The 14,890-nt window shown below is 40.1% G+C and overlaps 1 protein-coding gene and 1 long non-coding RNA gene across 2 annotated transcripts in view; one reads left to right on the forward strand and one right to left on the reverse strand.

Annotated features, from left to right (window-relative positions):
• The window catches only part of LOC126647666 (uncharacterized), a 143,864-nt gene that overhangs the window by 119,354 nt on the left and 9,620 nt on the right, over positions 1-14,890 (reverse strand). The gene's annotated exons all lie outside the window — the stretch shown is intronic.
• IPO11 (importin 11) overlaps positions 1-14,890 on the forward strand; it is a 162,606-nt gene that overhangs the window by 110,211 nt on the left and 37,505 nt on the right. Inside the window, exon 32 of the transcript XR_007630630.1 lies at positions 12,132-12,213. The gene's annotated coding sequence lies outside the window, so the exon portion shown is untranslated. The remainder of the gene's footprint in view (positions 1-12,131; positions 12,214-14,890) is intronic.

Consider the following 14,890-nt stretch of genomic DNA (forward strand, 5'->3'; position numbering starts at 1 on the left):
GATGCTGTGGTCATCAATGCAAAGGACTACTTGTACGTTGTTCTCAGCCTAGCTCAGACAGATCTTGATATTTTGCCACTGCAAACTGTGCTTGAATGCAGTGGCACCTTGTGTGATAAACCTTGGGATGTGCAATCAGGCTGGGATATTGCCCTGAGTTGTCTCTGCATCTGGTTCACAAGGCAAATTATTGTATTGACGCACCCAGTGCCCACTAGCACTGTGTTGATACACATGAGCAAGATGTAAGATGGCAAATGGTGTTCTTCAAAAGAAGCTAATTTTAGTGGAAGCCCAAAGGAGAAGAGAAAGTCCAGTTCTGAAAAGTGAGACTGAGTTCAGTGGTAATTGAAGCGTCTGGTTTCTTCATAGTATGATAATCTAATTCCAAAATATGTAATCTACTGGGATTTCTCAGATATGATAGAAAGCTGATAATAATTTAAAGTGGAAAGCCTTACTATTAACTTCATAGAAACATTTCTGAAACAAGGTAGGTATTAGTTTGATCAAATTCTAGTAAATTTCATGAAAGGAAATGGTGTTCTTGTTATATTGAGGTTGACTGCTTGGTAATTGTTACATCTCATGGTATTAATGCATGACATTCAAATAGATTCAGCTTTAAAAAAGACTTCCTCAGTTCCAGAGTTTAATATTTACAGTATCAGAAATAATTTCAGTATTAATAAAGACTTAAAATTGAGTCTGTAAGAAACAGACCTTGACTGAATTTTATCCAAATCTGCCTGAATTCCCAGGAAGTTGTAAATTATTTTATTATAATCTGGGTGTGGAAGATTGTTTCAGAAAAATTTAAGCTTTGCATAATTTTCAAAGTCTCATATATTTGAACAAGTCCCTTTTCAAAATTAATATTTATCCTTCTATTACACTTATGTGGGTTTACTCATATTTTGTTTCAGGAAGACATGTTCCTACTGGGATCCTCACTTCGTTCAGTGAGTGTTAGGTTTTCAATATTTTATCATATCATTTGAGAGATTTTGAAGAAAAAGGTCAGGTCCCTATTGTTTTCATCAGAGTAATCTGTGGTAAATTTTTTAGAACTGTGTAGCTAATATCTTCATACTCACATTTTCACTGATGAAGGAAGGTGTGCATCTGTCTTCCACATGCAGTTACATTTAGTGCAGTTAAACGGCAGCTAATTTGCACTTGTATAGAAAACTAGACCCAAGGCCAGACAATATCTGTTATTCTCAATAATGGAATGAGCTTTGCAGAAAATTTATAATTAGACTATTATGTTTCAAAAACTCTTTAGAGGTATTTTGGATTTCTGTGGTATATTCCCTGTTGATTCTTGGTGTAGAGTGCAACCTATAGCTTTCTACCACACCAAACTCTGCTGGATTTGAGTTGGAAAGAAACTTCCTGGCAGAGTTTCTGTCTTTAGATCAAAAGTTCTGGTTTAAATTTGTCATGGATTTATGTGAGATACAGAGATACAGCAGATAGGTGAGTAAAAAGTAATAAAAAATCCTATGAGAGCTAGACAGGATTCTAGTTGCTTTGTTTTGCAGGCATTATAGCCCCAAATTTTCATAACAAAAGCAGGCTTCATCAATAAGGATGCTCTAATATTTTAACACACTTCCTGTTGCTGATGTTGTTTAAGTTCAAACAAGATGAACAAAAATAATTAAAAAACCCTAACAAAAATAAATTAATTAATAAGGGATAATAAAATTAAGGAAAACGTGCAGATTTATTTATGTAGTTTCATAGAGACTTGTTGCTCCTTGCACATAACAGTTCAAGTGTAGCACCCTCCTTCCTGAGCTGTACTGCTGCAGAGGTATGTGGTGACTTAGCAGATGTCATAAAGACTTGGAAGTGCTCTGTACTCCAAAAGAAAAAACAGAATTTACTTAGAACATGGCCCTCTGCTAGCCAGCCATGAGAGCTATGCTTTCCAGAATTAAGAAAAAAAGTGTTTCTGCCTCCTAGAATTTCGCTGCTTTAACCATGAATATTATATTCTTGTTAGAATTAATATATAGCATAATGCTGAAAGAAAGCAGATGTCAGACTCAAATAAAAGCAATTAGCTACCTAAGAAGCAACATCATTTTGTTAACAGTTTCAGCTAAATTTCAGTTTTAAAAACACTGAAAAATCTATAGCCAATGCAATGTCAATAATTTATTATGCATGAAAAACATTTCAGTCATCATTCTCTGAAGAGTACTGTTGGTGGAGAGACACAAAATTTAATAAAATTTCTGAAGCAGACAGTCTTCAATAGTCTAGACAAGTAACAAGATGTAATTTTTGTGGATTACACATTTCTAATTATAAGTGCACTACTATGAGATTAGTGAACATTATTATCTTTTTAACAATGGTGACTGTTAAATAAATGAGAGGCAGTTACTTTCCATAAGGGTTAAGCAAAGAATCTAAAAAAGGTGTTTAATTATTTTAAAAATTGAAAACCAGGGCAAATGTAGGGTTAGCTTGCAAATGAGAAATACAATGAGGAGGTTTTGATTCAGTTTTTAAAATGGCAGCCCTTAAACTGTATCAGTGTATGCAGGTATGCAGGATGCCCAATTACACAAAACTAAAATAGTAAAGATTTCATCAATAGTGTATTTTTCTTTGTGCTCAGAGTCAACTTGATTTCTGTGGCTGTGGGATAGCACTCCAGGATACCACTGAGAATGTAAATGAATCAGAATGTGCCAAACATCTTTCACAGTTATAAGATGTAACTTCAGATGGATTTGTTTTCATAGTTAATTATTCTAGTTCTTAAAGTAAAAAAAATTTGTCTTAGTTAGAATAATTGTATAATTTAATTTTCTAATGAAAAGAAAAAGGGCAAGTGGGGAATAAACAAATTTGAAACAATGAATAAGAAACAAGGAAAGAAAATTATGTTGAAATGAAGCACTGTTGTGTTCCTTATTTGTTCTGTGACTGCTTCATAATGGTAACTCTAAGCTGCATCCATGTACACATTAATAATGCTGTGCACATCCTTTGTCCAGTGCTAATTTACAGGGGGAAACTCACAGAATGAACTAATGAAGGAATGTTAAATTAAGAACTTATTCTTACAAGCCAACTAGATTGACTACAAGTGGATCTTTGAAACTTCATTTTACTTAACTGCCACTTCAAAAAGGTAGTGTGCAGGAGAAGCACGTAGTTTTATTTCTTCAAAGTAAGTTCAGCACAGAAGGCATTAATGTTATTCCTATTCCTCTCTCCCCTTAAGTTTAATGCCCTTCTTCTTAATCTGATGTTTCTGAAGGATTTGGAAAGACGCAGTTATGCTACATTTAGTACAACATCATGTAGAGTAAGTCTTGTTTTTACAACTGTGTGGAGGTTGCTGATGCTGTACAGCAATGTGTGATTGATTATCTGCCTTTGGACATTTATGGTGACTGTCCAGGAGTGTCTTCAACTGACAGTGTGGACTGTCAGGTGCTGAAAAACATTGGAACACCCACCACTATTAAGAGGTATAGGGAAAGCGCTTCACAATTAACAATTTCCCTTGTACGCTGGTGTTCCATTTTAATCTGATGTGCTAGCTCTGAGATTTATGAGTGTCTCAGCACACAGCAGCTGCTGACGCAGGCTGCAGACATAGAGTTGCTCTGAATGGCTGTGCAAGGGTACATCAAGAAATTGTAGAGGAAATTGAAATGGCAAGACTTTGGAGGTGGTTGATGAGTCTTGCTGATAACTCCCACTCTGGAGGGAACAACAGAGTGCTTCTGCAATAGGGAAAAACAGGCGAACAACTTGCAGAGAATATTGATAATCATAGAATCATAGAATCAGAGGGGTTGGAAAGGACCTCTGAGATCATCAAGTCCAACCCTTGATCCCTACCACCACAGTTACTAGACTATGGCACTAAGTACCACATCCAGTCTCTTCTTAAATACCTCCAGGGATGGAGAACCCCCCACCTCCCTGGGCAGGATATTCCAATGCCTGATTACTCTCTCTGTAAAGAATTTCTTCCTAGCATCTAACCTAAACCTCTCCTGACAGAGCTTGAGACCATGCCCTCTTGTCTTACTGATAGCTGCCTGGAAAAGAGACCAACCCCCACCTGGCTACAATCTCCTTTCAGGTAGTTGTAGAGAGTGATGAAGTCTCCCCTGAGCCTCCTCTTCTCCAGGCTAAACAATCCCAGCTCTCTCCGCCTCTCTTCTTGAACTTGTGTTCAAGGCTGGAAGCGCTGGTTTTTGCAAAGTCATTTAGGCTTGGGGAAGGAGTGCTTCCAAGGCACCACTGCTAAGTGGCCTTCCCTGGGCTAGTGCTGGGTGTTTGCATACAGGGCCCCTTTTGACAAAGCCTGGCTCTCAGGAGATAAGCATCACACCCCCAGAGAGTACCACTGGCCTCCTTCAGATAAACATCATACACATCTAGAGAAGGCATCACATACCCAAGACTTTGCCCCTAGGGCCTCCTCCCCTCAGCCCCTGTCAGGGGGCTTGCACAGCTCACTCCAGTAGTAAGGTTTTAAGGCAATTAAAAAAGTCTAGTTCCTCACACATGTGTTTTGTGGTAAGGCAAGTATGGTTTCTTCTTACTCTACCTCTATCTGATAAACTGGTCCCCTTCAATAGGTTTTTTCGGTTTTTCTTTTTGCTGCTAATGTGAAGTCCCACCTCATCCTCTGTGAAAGCTGGCACCAAAAAGCAGACAAGTGAACTAGGATCCTCCCCTGCTTTTATGCAGTATGTTATATTTCAACTGAATTTCAGTATTATTTGTTTAATTTGAAGTCTTTTCAGACTTTTTTTCTTCTGCTAAAGGGTGTAAAATAGAATGAATTCATCAACAGGAAACTTCTCAGTGTGATTTATGAGGAAAAAAAAATTTGGGAAATCTATTTCTGCCTATTTTGGGAAATCTGTTTATTTAATTTGGAGTGGATAGGGTTATTTTACAGCTTTGTACATGAAAAATATCCATTTACTGTATAATTATAGTGTCAAGATGTCATTAGAGACCTGGGTGAGAACCTTCAACTAAGCAGGTATTTCACCATCTAATTCTAGCAAAATTTTTCTGATATACGGAAGAACAAAAATTTTCACTTATAAAATTGAATGGAAAATTTATAGGTAAGTATAGCTGAACTGTCAGTCTAAAAATTATCTTATGATTACCTAAATCTTAAGGTAGAAAGACAAAACCTAGGAGAGAAACAGAGCTTGTCTTAGGGTTTTTCCTTGTGTCTCTAGTACAAGTCTTATGCTGGCTGATTATAAGTCAGTCATAATACAGTATTTCATGTTTTTTTCAAGCACAGAAACTTGGCCACACGTAATTTTATTATGACACTAAAAATAAGTTTACCTAGGTCTGCTGTTGTTTCAACTTGCCTTAAAGGCAGACTGGAGTAATTTAGACAACCATTTTCGGGAGGTTGTGTCTTCTCTCATATGATCAACTAGAAAAAAATATCCCACCTACCATAATCATAGAATCCTAGAATTAACTGGGTTGGAAGAGACCTCTGAGATCATTAAGTCCAACCATTGATCCAACCCCACTGTGATTACTAGATCATGGCACTCAGTGCCACATCCAACCTCGTCTTAAAAACCTCCAGGGACGGTGAATCCACCACCTCTCTGGGCAGGCCATTCACTCTCTCTGTAAAGAACTTCTTTCTAATATCCAACCTAAACCTCCCCTGACAGAGCTTAAGCCCATGCCCTCTTGTCCTACTGCTGATTGCCTGGGAGAAGAGACCAACCCCCACCTGGATACAACCTCCTCTCAGGGAGTTGTAGAGAGTGATGAGGTCACCCCTGAGCCTTCTCTTCTCCAGACTAAACAAACCCAAATCCCTCAGCCTCTCCTCACAGGACTTGTGCTCAAGTCCCTTCCCCAGTCTGGTTGCTCTTCTCTGGACCCGCTCCAGCACCTCAATATCCTTCCTGAACTGAGGGGCCCAGAACTGGACACAGCACTCAAGGTGTGGCTTCACTAGCACTGAGTACAGGGGAAGAATCACTTCCCTGCTCCTGCTGGCCACACTGTTCCTGATACAGGCCAGGATGCCATCGGCCTTCTTGGCCACCTGGGCACACTGCTGGCTCATGTTCAGCTTCCTGCCAATCAGCACCCCCAGGTCCTTTTCTGCCTGGCTGCTCTCCAGCCACTCTGTGCCCAGCCTGTAGCACTGCAGGGGTTGTTGTGGCCAAAGTGCAGGACCTGGCACTTGGCCTTGTTGAACTTCATCCCATGGGAATCAGCCCAACTCTCCAGCCTATCCAGATCCCTCTGCAGAGCCCTCCTGCCTTCCAGCAGGTTGACACTCCCTCCCAACTTGGTGTTGTCTGCAAATTTGCTAATGATGGACTCAATCCCCTCATCTAAATCATCGATAAAGATGTTAAACAGAACTGGGCCCAGCACTGATCCCTGAGGATCACCACTAGTGACCGGCTGCCAGCTGGATGCAGCCCCGTTCACCAGCACTCTCTGGGCCTGGCCCTCCAGTCAGTTCCTAATCCAGCACAGAGTGCACCTGTCCAATCTGTGGGCTGCCAGCTTTTCCAGGAATATATTATGGGAGACAGTGTCAAAGGCTTTGCTGAAGTCCAGATAGACACATCCACAGCCTTCCCCTCATCCACCAGGTGGGTCACCTGATCATGAAAGGAGATCAGGTTGGTCAAACAGGACCTGCCCCTCCTAAACCCGTGCCGGCTGGGTCTGATCCCTTGTCCATCCTGTAGGTGCTGTGTGATTGCACTCAGGATGATCTGCTCCATAACCTTGCCAGGCACTGAGGTCAGGCTGACAGGCCTGGAGTTTCCCGGGTCCTCCTTCCAGCCCTTTTTGTAGATCGGTGTGACATTTGCCAACTTCTAATCATCTGGGACCTCCCCAGAGAGCCAGGACTGTTGGTAAATGATGGAGAGCGGCTTGGTGAGCTCTTCTGCCAGCTCCCTCATCACCTTAGAATGTATCCCATCTGGTCCCATGGACTTGTGTGGATCCAGGTGGCTCAGTAAATCACTGACTATTTCCTCCTGGAACACAGGGGGGCTATTCAGCTTCCTGTCCCTGTCTACCAGCTCCAGAGGACAGTTGTCCTACTGGTGAATACTGAGGCAAAGTAGGTGTTAAGTACTTAAGTACAGCCTTCTCCTCATCCCTGTTAACCATGTTCCCCCCCAAGTCCAACAAGGAATGGAGGTTTTCCTTGCCCCTCCTTTTGTTATTAATGTATTTATAGAAGCGCTTCTTGTTATCCTTAACAGAAGTAGCCAAATTGACTTAAAATTGTGCTTTTGTCTCTCTAATTTTCTTTCTGCATGACCTAGTTATACTCCTAAACTCACCCTGAGTAGCCAGCCCTACTTTCCATAGTCTGTAAGCTCTCTTTTTATCCCTGATTTCCTTCAGAATCTCCCTGTTCATCCAAGCTGGTCATCTATCTCTCTGGCTTGCCTTTTGGCACACTGGCACAGCCTGTTCCTATGCACTCGAGACTTCCTTCTTGAAGCACATCCATCCCTCCTGCACCCCCTTGTTTTCAAGGGTTCTTTCCCAGGGTATGCTCTGGACCAGTCTCCTGAACAGGCCAAAATCTACCCTCTGGAAGTCCAGTGTGGAGGTTTTATTGGTGGCCTTCCTTGTATCCCTGAGTATTGCAAACTCTATTATTTCATAGTCACTGTGTTCCAGATGACCTCTGACCACTACACCTCCCACCAACTCCTCTCTATAAGCAACAGGTCTAGTGGGGCAGCACCCCTAGTAGGTTCATTTACCAGCTGGACCAGGAAATTATCCTCTATACACTCCGGGAATCTCTTAGACTGCCTCTTCTCTGCCATGTTGAGCTCCCAGCAGATATCCAGCAGGTTGAAGTCGCCCACAAGAACAAGGGCTGGTGATTTTGAGATATCTACCAGCTGCTTGTAGAATAATTCATCCCCTTCATCATCCTGGTTGGGTGGTCTATAACAGACTCCCATTAGGATCTCAGCCTTGTTGACCTTCCCCTGATTCTGATCCACAGGCACTCAACCTTATCATTGGTGACCTCAAGTTCTACAGAGTCAAGGGACTCTCTAACATATAGAGCCACCCCTTCACCTCTCCTACCCTGCCTGTCCTTTCTGAAGAGCTTGTAACCATCCATGGCAGCACTCCAGTCATGCGAGTCATTCCACCACGTTTCTGTGATGGCAACTACGTCATAGCTTTCCTGCTGCACGATGGCTTCCAGCTCCTCCTGTTTGTTGCCCATGCTGCGTGCATTGGTGTACATGCACTTCATCTGGGCTGCTGATTTTACTCTTAACTCAGGCTTTTCATCCCTGGGCTTCTCTTTGGAGAGCCTGGATTCAACTTCTTCCCCCTTCAAACCTAGTTTAAAGCCCTCCTGATGAGCCCCGCTAACTTATGGACTACAGTCCTTTTGCCATTCCTAATCTTAAAGAATATTCCAGATGATATGTCTGTCATTAGTCCAGTGATCTGACAAAAATGCATACAAGAATCCAGTCTTGTCACCAATGAGGCTGCAACATGTGCTACCAAAAATAGAATTTTAAACTTAAACTAAAATTAAGTCATGTAGATAAGTAATTATTTTCCCTTATAATGAGAACAGTAAGTGGAAAAGTAGATTTGTGGTATCAGGCTGAATATGGGGAATTGTAATAGAGGGGTTAGTTAAGAGGTGAAATGGAAAGACAGTTCCAATTAGGTGCCCAGTTTCATGTGCTCTCTCACAGATTATTCTGGTAAATCCCGTCACTTGAAGAGAAATCCTGCTGTTACTTATACAGGTCATGGTTACTGTTTTCACTTTCTTAAGCTCTCCTGAAGATGGGCTAAAAATATAAACCCTATTTTCAGCTTTTGAAGTCAGAGAAATAGATTTAAGTTGACAGAAGTCATATTGATATAGATATCTCCAGTATATCTGGAATAGCATCTCTTTCAATATTGTCTGTTAGGTCTCATTAATGTTAAGAACTACTTGCATATCTGCTTCCTTACTTTTCAGACAGGACTGATTTTGTTTAAAACTGCATTTTCTAAGCTATCAATTCTTCTGATATGTAATTTTGCAATGACTTGAATTTCTTCTATTGTCCTTTATGCCATACACCTAAGATTTAATATTTTATGGAAAGAAATAATGTGGGCTTTTCTCTCAATTGTATTTGCCTTACATTCTTTAGGAAGAGATAATAAAATACTGAAGAAATATGGATATTCTTTAATGATTTTAGGTTTTTTCTAAAGAAACAGTGTGGTTGATTTTGGACTAGTATGTTGTTTTGTTCAAACTGTAGCACTGTTGTGAAATTTCTGGGAAATTCAAAAAACACTTCCAAGCAAAAATATATTGAAATTTAAGAAGAAATATTGAGGTTCTCACCATTTTCTAAAATGTGAAAAGTGTTAAATTTTATTATTGGAAGAAGTTCAAGCTAATAAAAGCCTTCTTTCATATTATCACTGCTGCTGGCATGCAATCATTATGTGTTCTAATTTTACTCTTTTAAAAGTTACCAAGAGCTGCTGCTACTTAGTAATTATTTATTTTCTCTTCTCGATCTTTATTCCTCCTTTGTTTGCTGTAGTGTCCTAAAATTTTATAGAAATGAAGCTTACATTTAGAAATAGATGACAAAAATTCACATCAAAAAAGTTTTTATTTTTGTCATAATATGGTGGGCAAAGAAATTATGTAAATTTATAAAAATAGAAATTAATTAAAGCCCTTTTAATTTCAAACTTTCATAATTTGGACAAAACATTTTTAAACTTACAAAGAAATAGTTTTCAAATCCATACAAATAATTCTATTTCATCAGAGATGTTGAACATTTGTTTTGCATTTCATTCCAAAATTTTAAAAAAATTAAATTTGCTTACATTGTCGTTAATTGGAATTAAACTGAAACAGGAATGGTTTAAAGGGCCAGATTGTCCTAATGCTAATCTTTAAAGGTTTGGGAAAAAGCTGCCCTGAGCTGTCTGGCTGTTCTGCAGTAGTAGATCTGCCCAAAAGTAGAAGGTGGAATATGAGGGATGATAATTTTGCACCTGGTATGACAATTTTTCAAGCTGTGAGACTTGCCATTCATCACTAGGAACAAAATAAGAATACATTTTTTACGTCTCCATATTCTGCTAACAAATTCTGGTCTTGGGTAGAAAACATTGAAAACAAGTGATGAGGGTTTTTCAACTTTTTGACTTCAGATTGCTTATACTGGCCAGATAGCGCTGCGTCTTCATTTGTGGGAGCTGGGTTCTTATTGTATCCCTAGGTGTTTGCTGTATTTTCATCTGCAAGTATCTATCACTGCTTGATAACTGCCTAGCTGTGGTACTTTGCTTCTTGCAGTGAGAATGCAAACCTTACACCCTGTATAATTCTTTTTCTCCTTTGATTTCCTCCTTCTTTTTCAGTAAATGAAACTGCTGCTCCAAAAGATATTGGTAAAAATTTAATATAGATATGTGTTCTGATACTGCTAGGCAGAGCTGTCATTTATTCAAACTGGTAAGGGAGAACTGTCTGTTTGTTTAATTTGGACTGTTCTCTTCCTTACATTTTACAGAGTGAGAGTTCAGCAGACATGAGGAGGAAGCTGCTGTAGATAACACTGCAGATGATGCTTTGTCATAGCAGCTTTTGCTGGAAAGGTATCTGAGCTCTGCTGAGGGGTGAATCAACTCTTCTGTCCATTCCTTGTTGCTGCCACATGGCATTTGGTAGCTAAGACATACTTTTAATTAATTCATTAATGGTTTATGTACCTCTGGCACCTCTTGGCGACTTTGTGAATATCCAAGAAATCTCCAGGCTGTTTCATTTTCACTTCCAAATGTCTCCCCTAGTTTTGCACCTTCTTCATAACCTCAAAATGAGCTTGGTGTTTATTTCCAGAAGAGTTTTCAAAAATATAAAACTGAAATTTTTGACAGGTTTTTGGTCTCTGATGACTGTTTTTAACACACTGGATTTCTGGGAGAAGCACTGCACTGAGCAGGGAGGGGAGGTGCGTAGATGTTTATAATGGGCTCACTGGGGAGTTACCAAAGCAGGTGTATGCAGGGAGCAGGGCTTGTTGCTGGACACTGTGAACTGAATATACAGGAATGAGATAAGGAAGATCATGCCCATTCACTCTCCTTTTTTTGTGTCTTGAATTGGCCAGTTCAGGTGCTTCTGTGGGAGGGTACAATGCCTGAGTTTCCTTTGAACAGGCAATTTTTCATTACCCTGTGGGCTGAGATGCTGTTACCCTGCAATCTCTGAGTACTCAGGTACCTTGTGACATGCATAGCTTTGACAAAGCTCTTTGTAATTGAGGGATTGGTTGCCATGGGCTGCTTTAGGCTTCTTCTGACATGAGGGAATACAACATTGTTTAGCTAATGATGCATGAAAACTTTCAAAATCATTTTTATATTTAACTTTTAAATTTTATAGTTTAAATCCAATAAAAGAGGGATGGATAGAGTTTAAAAAGCCTTCAGCAGTAAATCTGCTGCATAAATCATAAGTATTCAGCTCTCATACATGACAGTAATGTTGATGTTAGCATGCATTGTGGAAATGCATGCAGTCTCTGAAATGCATTCCTCATGATCTGATTCCTCAGTCTCTTACTGTGCTTTACTCCTCACTAGTATCTGCTGGCTGTAACCAGAATTGTTGTTGACCTGTACTTGAAGGGCTAAAAATCTGACTTTTCCCACGTTATTGTGAAATGCAACACAGCCATGGGCTCTGTTCTGCAGAGAATCTGCAGTCCTGAGAGAACATGGAGTAGTAAGAGGGATCAGAGCAGTACAACCACACCTTAAGAGGACCATGACTCATTCATACCACTGTTCATCTGCTACACAACACTGTTAAAATCCTTCAGATGGTTAAAAAGGGTTTAAATCCTTGGCTGCCTTACAGCTCAGAGACTGGAGTGTGTTGGATCGGTTGGATGAAAGAGTATGGGGTTTTTTTTACATTGTTCTTGTTACTGAATATGAATCAGGGGCTGCTGGGATGTATGGTTGCAATAGAGTCCTGTTTCAATTGTTGTTACACAGGTGCTTTGAAAAAAATGTCCTTTTTTCAGTTACTCTCTGAAGCCACCTAAAGTTCCTGCATCCACAGCATCTCTGGCAAGGGGCTCCACACGTCTATGTATGACCAACTTGGTAAGTATCCTCCTTTGAACTCCAGCCACTTTCGTTTGATGGCCTCTGTTTATTAGCATTAGTAGATCAAACAGCCAGTCCCTATCCATTCATTTTATGATAATTATGAGCCCGTAATCCTCTAACATTTCACTCAAGTGTGCTCCTCTTTTCCACACTGCCTAAGTCTAGTCCATTCAGCCATTGCTTTCATGAAAGCTGCTCCATAGTTTGAGTATCTTTTTTATGTGTATTCAAATATTTTCCAGTTCTAATTCGTTTCCCTTGAAGCTGGTGTATCAGGACTGCTCAAAAAATTCAAGGTATTGCATTCATGTACAGTGACATATCGGAGGCGAGAGCTGTCACACCTCCTATGTTAGACCGTGTAGAAATCCACTTTGCACAGAAATCACACAGAGTGAAGACAAAATGGACATCTTTTATTGAAGGGTGAGCTAGCTTTTATGTGGTAGAGCATGGAATGTGTGGAATTTGGGAGGTTCATGCAAGTGAATGTCTATAAATGGAGAAATTGAGCTAAACACATACAAATATGGTTAAGAAGAGATACAAAAACAAGGAAAAGCTATAAATTTTAACTATCAAGAGCCAGTAGGCAGAGGGGTTACAATCAAAGAATAGGAACAGAGCTAACAATAATTGAAACTGCAGATTACATATAAAGTAAAATTTTTTCTTACAACATTGTTAATAAATTGAATAAATCTAACAGTTTTATAATATGAAAAGCAGTCTCTGAGGTAGGAAGTTATCTGTTGTCCAGTAGTTTAGCTGCATTCCAAAGCTGTCCTCAGTTCTCTTTCTTCAGAGGTTTTTCTCCACCATAAATAGGCATCTTGTGGGGAACTTCCAACAGTGACACAATTGCATTTTCTGTTCTGTTCTCTACTCATATCTCAAAAACTCACAGTGCATGTCTCAGTTTTCTGTCCCAATTGCATTAATGACCAGCTTGTGGCCAATCCTTTCCCTGTATGCAAACTTGCATTTTTCTGCACTGAATTTCATGCCTTTTCTGCTTTACCTAGTGTTCTGCAGGCAGCAAATGTTGTTACTAGCCATTCCTGTATACATACTCCTGATTCTACTGTATAGATGCAGGCAGAATACTGAATTCTAGTAAAACCAGGCTCTTCTGTCTGCAGCACTGATGCTACATAAAGAGTAGGGTGTTTTTACTACTCTGTATTGCAGTTTGTGAGACTGGAGTTCTAGGAATGTTTTAATAATTTTTGCAGTTAACACATTTTCTATTATAAAATGGGAGAACAAAATAACTACTGTCCAATTTCAAAAACTCAACATGTAAAACTACAGAAGGAGAAATAGCAATGTAAAATGCTCATCTTTATCTTACACAATTTTACTTTTTGCTAACAATAAAAAAGGCATATCTGTTTATTTTTCTCCCCATCTGTACTGCCTCAGGATGGGAAGATTTTCTTTTCATCTTTGTCATGGTTTTGCCAACCCCCAACTCCCCTGTTGGGGCTGAAAATAGTTTTTTCCAGGTGAATTTCCAGAGTAAAACCAATCAAAAGTTTTAGTAACGCCTCTACCAATTACATATTTAAGAAAACAGAAGAGAATGTTGTTGTGCAGATGCAATTAGTAGCCATGTAGGAGAGGAGACAGGCACCAAGACGGCCAGGGCTCCCCTGCTCCCCCGGCCCTGGGCCAGGGGCAGGTGTGGCACTGAGGCCCCCCTTCTCTCCTGTAACAGAGTAGAGAAAAACAAACCTTTAGAAAATAACTGCCTGGACAAGACATGCTGCAGAAGAAATTCCAGGCAGAGATAACAGACCTCCAAGGTCAAAGGTGGCAGCTGGAGAGAAGAGAAAAAGCTGCGAGGAAGGGGGGGAACCCCTTCTCGCTATCTCTCCTCCTTCAGCAGGAAAAAGACTGAAAACTAAAATCCCTGCCACCTGTGAAAGATTATTGGGGTGAGGAGACTCCCATGAAGCTCATAGAGGAGCTTACACTGAAGTAAATGGATGCACGAGGAAGCTGAGACTTTGTAAGAAGCCTAAAATGAAAGAGTCCTGCTGGAGACCTGTAGCCCATGGAGAAAGAGAAACCTACGCTGGAGCGAAACGGCTCAGGTAGGCTTGGGATCTTGGTGAGGGATCCGTTCTGGTGCAGCTGAATTTGTGACCCTGAGGGACAGCAGAGAATGGAAGACCTCTTGCCCAAGGGATGGACCCGCAGTTCCATCTGCAACAAATCGGAGTTGTCGTCCTAGAGATAATAGAAGAAGAACTTTCAAGTGCTGCAAAATTATTTGAAAGATCTGTAGCTCCAGAAATGGAGAAAGAGACTGCTTCTCCTGAACTGATACAAAGGGGGGAGGGGTATTTCTGTAAATACATAATACTTTTACCTAATTAGAATTGTTGTAGGTATAGTTCTTTAGTTTTTATCTTGCTAATAATAAATCCTAATCTTATTCTCTCCAATCAGATCTCTTTTGTCTGCATAAAACTTCTCTCAACTTATAGCAATTGTGTGGGGGGTGAGAGAAAACTGGCCAAGAGAAAACCCGTGACAATCTTATATTGGGCTTACGAAGTCTTTTAGTCAATGTTATAGGAATCTTCCCATAAACGTCTCCCCTTTTTTCTTTCTGCAGCTACTTTGCCTGGTTTCCCCCTCATTTTGGATAGCTTGTACTTTT

This window comes from Myiozetetes cayanensis, unplaced genomic scaffold (genome assembly GCF_022539395.1).
Source record: "Myiozetetes cayanensis isolate MyiCay16 unplaced genomic scaffold, myiCay2020 scf4, whole genome shotgun sequence".
NCBI lineage: Eukaryota > Metazoa > Chordata > Aves > Passeriformes > Tyrannidae > Myiozetetes > Myiozetetes cayanensis.